This window comes from Piliocolobus tephrosceles, chromosome 1 (assembly GCF_002776525.5).
Source record: "Piliocolobus tephrosceles isolate RC106 chromosome 1, ASM277652v3, whole genome shotgun sequence".
In the NCBI taxonomy this organism is placed as follows: Eukaryota; Metazoa; Chordata; class Mammalia; order Primates; family Cercopithecidae; genus Piliocolobus; species Piliocolobus tephrosceles.
In genome coordinates, this window is record NC_045434.1 from 143,501,710 (window position 1) to 143,507,389 (window position 5,680).

The 5,680-nt window shown below is 36.5% G+C and overlaps 1 protein-coding gene across 1 annotated transcript in view; it reads right to left on the reverse strand.

Annotated features, from left to right (window-relative positions):
- The window catches only part of IFI44L (interferon induced protein 44 like), a 25,090-nt gene extending 21,702 nt beyond the window's left edge, over positions 1–3,388 (reverse strand). The window contains exon 1 of the mRNA XM_023208899.1: positions 3,222–3,388. The gene's annotated coding sequence lies outside the window, so the exon portion shown is untranslated. The remainder of the gene's footprint in view (positions 1–3,221) is intronic.
- Between the last annotated feature and the right edge of the window lie 2,292 nt (positions 3,389–5,680).

Consider the following 5,680-nt stretch of genomic DNA (forward strand, 5'->3'; position numbering starts at 1 on the left):
CTTGGAATCAACCCAAATGTCCATCTGTGACAGACTGGATTAAGAAAATGTGGCACATATACACCATGGAATACTATGCAGCCATAAAAAAGGATGAGTTTGCATCCTTTGTAGGGACATGGATGCAGCTGGAAACCATCATTCTTAGCAAACTATCACAAGAAGAGAAAACCAAACACCGCATGTTCTCACTCATAGGTGGGAACTGAACAATGAGATCACTTGGACTCGGGAAGGGGAACATCACACACTGGGGCCTATCATGGGGAGGGGGGAGGGTGGAGGGATTGCATTGGGGAGTTATACATGATATAAATGATGAATTGATGGGTGCTGACGAGTTGATGGGTGCAGCACACCAACATGGCACAAGTATACATATGTAACAAACCTGCACGTTATGCACATGTACCCTAGAACTTGAAGTATAATAAAAAATAATAATAATAAAATAAAATAGTTCACAGTTAACATCCTATTCAGCAGTGAAAAACTGACAGCTTTTCCTCTAAGATCACGTACAAGACAAGATTATCCACTTTTACCACTTCTATTCAACATAATACTGAATGTCCTAGCCAGAACAAGTAGGCCACAATAAAAAAAAAGTGAAAAAGATACCTGAATGATAAAGGAAGTAAAATCACCTCTGCTCACAGATGATATTACCTTATATGTGGAAAACCCTAAAGCAGCTACAGATGAAGTAATAGTATTGACTAATTTATTGTGCTATTCATCTATGACTGCATAGCAATTTCCCATTCATTTAGAGGCTTAAAACAAAACACATTTATAGTCTCACAGTTTCTCTGGGTCAGAAATCCAGCCATTACTTAGTTTGGTTCTCTGCTTCAGAATCTTCCATGAAATTGTAGCAAAGTGCTAGCCACAGCTGCAGAATGTTTATGTTTAATGGGAGAAGGCCATGCTTCCAAGCTCCTGTGGTTGTTAGCAGAATTCAGTTCCTTATGGTTGTAGATATGAGAACTCTATTTCTTGCTAGCCGATGATCAGAGGCTGTCCTCAGTTCTCAGTTGGTTATTGGCCTGAAGTCACCCTTAATTCCTTGCCAAATGGGCCTCCCCAACGTGACCACTTACTTCACTGAAACCAGCAAGGGAGAGAATCTCCTAGCATAGCGGACATTATAATCTTAACATATCACATTTGCCAAATTCTATTAGTTACAGTTAAGTCACAGGTTCCATCCACAGGCAAGGGGGGATTATACATGGACATGAGTATTAAAAAAAAAAAAAAGGACAGGGACAATTAGGAACTATTTTAGGGTCTGTACACCACATTGTAAAAGATAACTGAATACAATCAATATGTTAAATATTGTTTAATATGGTCAATATGTTAAAATTCCTTCTAGTATCTCTCAGGTTTATCACAGCAACATTTCTGTTGTGAATTTCTATTAACGATAGAAAAGATATGGAATCAACCTAATTGTCCATAAGTCGATGGATAAAGAAAAATGGGGTATATTACACAATGGAATACTATTTAGCTATAAAAACAGTAAAATCATGTCATTTGCAGCAACATGGGTGGAACTGGAGAATATTAAGTGAAATAACCTAGGCACAGGAAATATCACATGTTCTCACTCATATGTGGAAGCTAAAAATGTTGATATTATAAATGTGGAGAGTATAATGATAAATACTGGAGGCTAGGAAGGGTGGGTGGGTGTCTAGGAAGAACAGATGAAGAGATGTTGGTTAATGAGTACAAATATACAGTTAAATAAAAGGTAGAAGTTCTATTAGTCAACAACAAAGTAGAGTGACTATAGTCAAAAACAATGTACTGTGTATTTCAGTAGCTAGAAGACTTGGCTTGTTCCCAACACGTGGCAATAATAAATACTCAAAGTGATGGAAACCACAAATACACTGACTTGATCATTACACATTCTAAGTGCATCACCAAATATCACCTGTACCCCATAAATATGTAATGTATCATGTATCAATAAAAATAAAATTAATATGTCTATTAATTTTTTAAATTATTGTATAAAACCATTTTTGCTGGTATATAAAAACAGAAGTAATTTTAACACAGTAATACTAGAGATCATATTTAGATACATATACACATACATACAGAAAACCATAAAAACAATTATGACAATAATTTATACCAAAGTCTAGATAATGTTGCCCTCTGGAAATAAAAAGAAGAGTAAAGAATATAGGAGAGCCTGGGTGTGGTGGCTCACACCTGTAATCCCAGCACTTTGGGAGCCCAAGGATGGCAGATCACTTGAGGTCAGGAGTTCAAGACCAGCCTGGCTAACATGGAGAAACCCCGTCTCTCCTAAAAATACAAAAATTAGCCAGGCATGGTGGTGCACACCTGTAATCCCAGGTACTTGGCAGGCTGAGGCACAAGAATCCCTTGGACCCGGGAGGCTGAGGTTGCAGTGAGCCGACATCGCAACATTGCTCTGCAGCCTGGGCAATAGAGTGAGACTGTCTCAAAAGAAAACAATGTATAGTAGAGAGTCATAGATTTCTTCAACTTTATTTGTAATGCTTTTGTTTTTAAGTAAAAGCAAACTATTCTAATTTAAAAAGCAAGTCGTTTTTACAATCGGGTAAAACTATATCAGATTACAGGATGGATCATTTATACTCTCTAGTTATCTGTGTGTGAAATTTTCATTAAAATAAAAGACAAATGAAAGAGCAAAATATGATCATTAGCAACAATTCCACTCTGGAACTCCTTTTTAGAAAAAAAGAAAGCAAGCTTTTTCTTCACACACGGCTAGGAAACATTGGATGGCAAGAAGTCACTTACCTGTGATATTCTCACTTATACATGGAAGCTTTTAAAAAAGGTTGATTTCATGGAGGCAGAGAGTAGACTGGTAGGTACCAGAGGTTGGGAAAGTCAGAGGAAGGGGATGATGAAAAGAGGCTGGTTAAAAGGTACAAAAATACAGCTACATAGAAGGAATAAGTTCTCGTGTTCATAGTACAATAGGGTAACTATAGTTAACAATAATTTATTGTCTATTTTGAAAAGGTTAGAAGAGAAAATTTGGAATGTTCCCAACACAAAGAAATGATAAATGGTTGAGGCAACGGATTTCCCAATGATCCTGATTTGATCATTACACATTGTATGCTTGTATCAAAATATCACACATACCCCATAAATATGTACAAATATTATGTTTCAATTAAAAAGTCGCTTACCTGTTTCTAAGAGTTGAATCAGGCTTAAATTGAGGATTAGCTGTTCTGTCTGATTTATTGAGCAGCCACGGTTTGGGGACAGAAGTTTCTTAAAAGATCCCTGACTTCAGAGACTCTAGGAAAGAAAGGAAACTGAAACTCAAAGCAGCAAATGCTCAGCTGGCAGCATGCCAACTGCCACTAAGTTTCTTTTTCCTCACTAGGAAGAGAGAGAAACAAAGAAAAAACAAATCCTGCTGAGCACATAAAAACAATAACTGGTCCCCTTGTAGCCCACATGTAGGCATGCATGAAATGATCATTACCAAGAAAAAACTGCGGTAAAGCTAATAGTGAACATTTCATGTGCATTTTTCTACTTCCCTCATTTTTCCTACATTTATTAATTGGAATTTAGAGTTGTGCATGGCACTGTGCAACTGCGTACATTTTCCTAATTTCTCCTCAGAACAACTGCATACCGTAAACACTATGACTATCCCTATTTGTTAAAGTACAAAAAAATAATAATTCAGCTGAGAGAATCATGGAGCTGGATGGTATTCAAAGCCAAGTCTGTCTGCACTGGAACAAACAGATGAAGATTCAGCTTTTCCTGAATTCATAAGGCATTATGCTGTTCATTTTCTCATTTACTCCTTCACTCAGTCCACACTGGCATAGACCCTGGGGAAGGATAATGGTGGGTAAGATTTTAAAAATTAAAATTAAAATAAAAAACATGACCTCAAAGAGAGTGCTGTATACTCAGGAAGACAGTCAGGCATAGCCATCTGAATTACCGTGCTAAGTACTAAACAAGATTCTCTGAAAGCCAGGAGAACAGTAGCCTCATCCAGTCTTGGGGCACTTGTAAAAGGCTTGCTAGTAAATCAAAGTTTAAACTGAGACATGAAGTGGAAGCAAGGAAGGCAGGAGAACACGGTGTCATCAGGGCCATCCAAGTATTTCAGTCTGTCTGGAATGGAGTGAGAGCATTGGATTCATAAGCAATGGGGCTAGGGAGGTGACTAGGGCCGAAGAGGGCCTTGCAAGTTTTTAATTAAGTTGGATTTTATCATTAAGACAATGAGAAGTTATTAAGGCTCTAAAAGCAGAGGAATGGCATATCAAAATTGAATGTCTTCGAAGAAAAAAGTGTATATCAGTTTTATCTTGCTTTGTAACAAGTTATTACCATCCACAGGCTTTAAAACAATTCAAATATATTATTGCACAGCTTCCATGGATTAGGAGATTAGCATGACTCAGCTAGATACTCTGTTCACGGTCTGTCACTCAAGGTGTTAGCCAGCTATCTTGTCATATCAATCTCCAATAAAAGGAATCAAGGCTACTTGGAGAAATGTTTGACTACAGGTCTGGGATCACAAAACTACAAAATGAACGTAGAATATCTTCTCATGCCAGAAAGTAAGAAGGTGCTCAAAAACAAATGGGACATATCAGAAGGCAGAGAAATGACCAAAAGGGAAACAATTTGAGAGAAAAAAAAAAATACGAGTATTGGATTATCACCCATGGAATAAAATAAATATCTATACTGATATAAATAAACAAATAACTGAGTAAGTAAATAAATGAGTGAGAAATCACAACTCTAAATTCCAATTAATGCAGGAAAAATGAGGGAAGTAGAAAATCAGTATTAGGTAAATTCTATAGTAATAAATTTTTACAGGATGATCCAGCAATGTATGCTAAAATTAATGAGTATAAATTTAGAGAGAAATAGAATATTTATATAGCCTCAAAGACTCTCCCTTGGTATATTTATTAATTTCAAAAGAAAAAAAATAGTCACTTTAAAGTGGATAAATCCTGCAGATACCACCTTAACTAAGTGATCAAGGATAACATGGCCAGGATGGGCATATTGATGCCAGGCACCCCAGTTATCATTCACAGAGAAGAGTGCATCGCTTGTGTGGTATTATTGCATAACTTTCATCTAATCATGAGAAAACATCAGACAGACTCAAACTGAAGGACATATTATAAAATACCTTCCCAGAATTCTTGAAGTGTCAAGATCCTGAAAGACAAGGAAAGACTAAGGAACTGTCACAGACTGGAGGAGACTAAAGAGACAGCTAAATACATTGTGAGATCTTAAATGGATCTTGGGACAAAGGACACTAATAGAAAAACTAATGAAATTTGAATGAGGTCTGTGATTTAGTTAATAATATCATACCAATGTTAATTTCTTGGTGTTGATAATTTTACTCTGGTTATGAGAAATGTTAATTTTAAGGAAAGCTGAATCAAGGGTATATGAAAACTTTCTGTACTATATTTCAACTTTTCTGTAAGTGTGAAATTATTACCAAAAAAACCCCACAAAAATTAACGGACAACTTTCTTACAAAGAGAATCCCCAACCCCCATGACTTGTGAATTCTTTTAAATATTAGACAATGAAGAGGTCCTGGCAGGCTGATAGCCAGACCATGGGC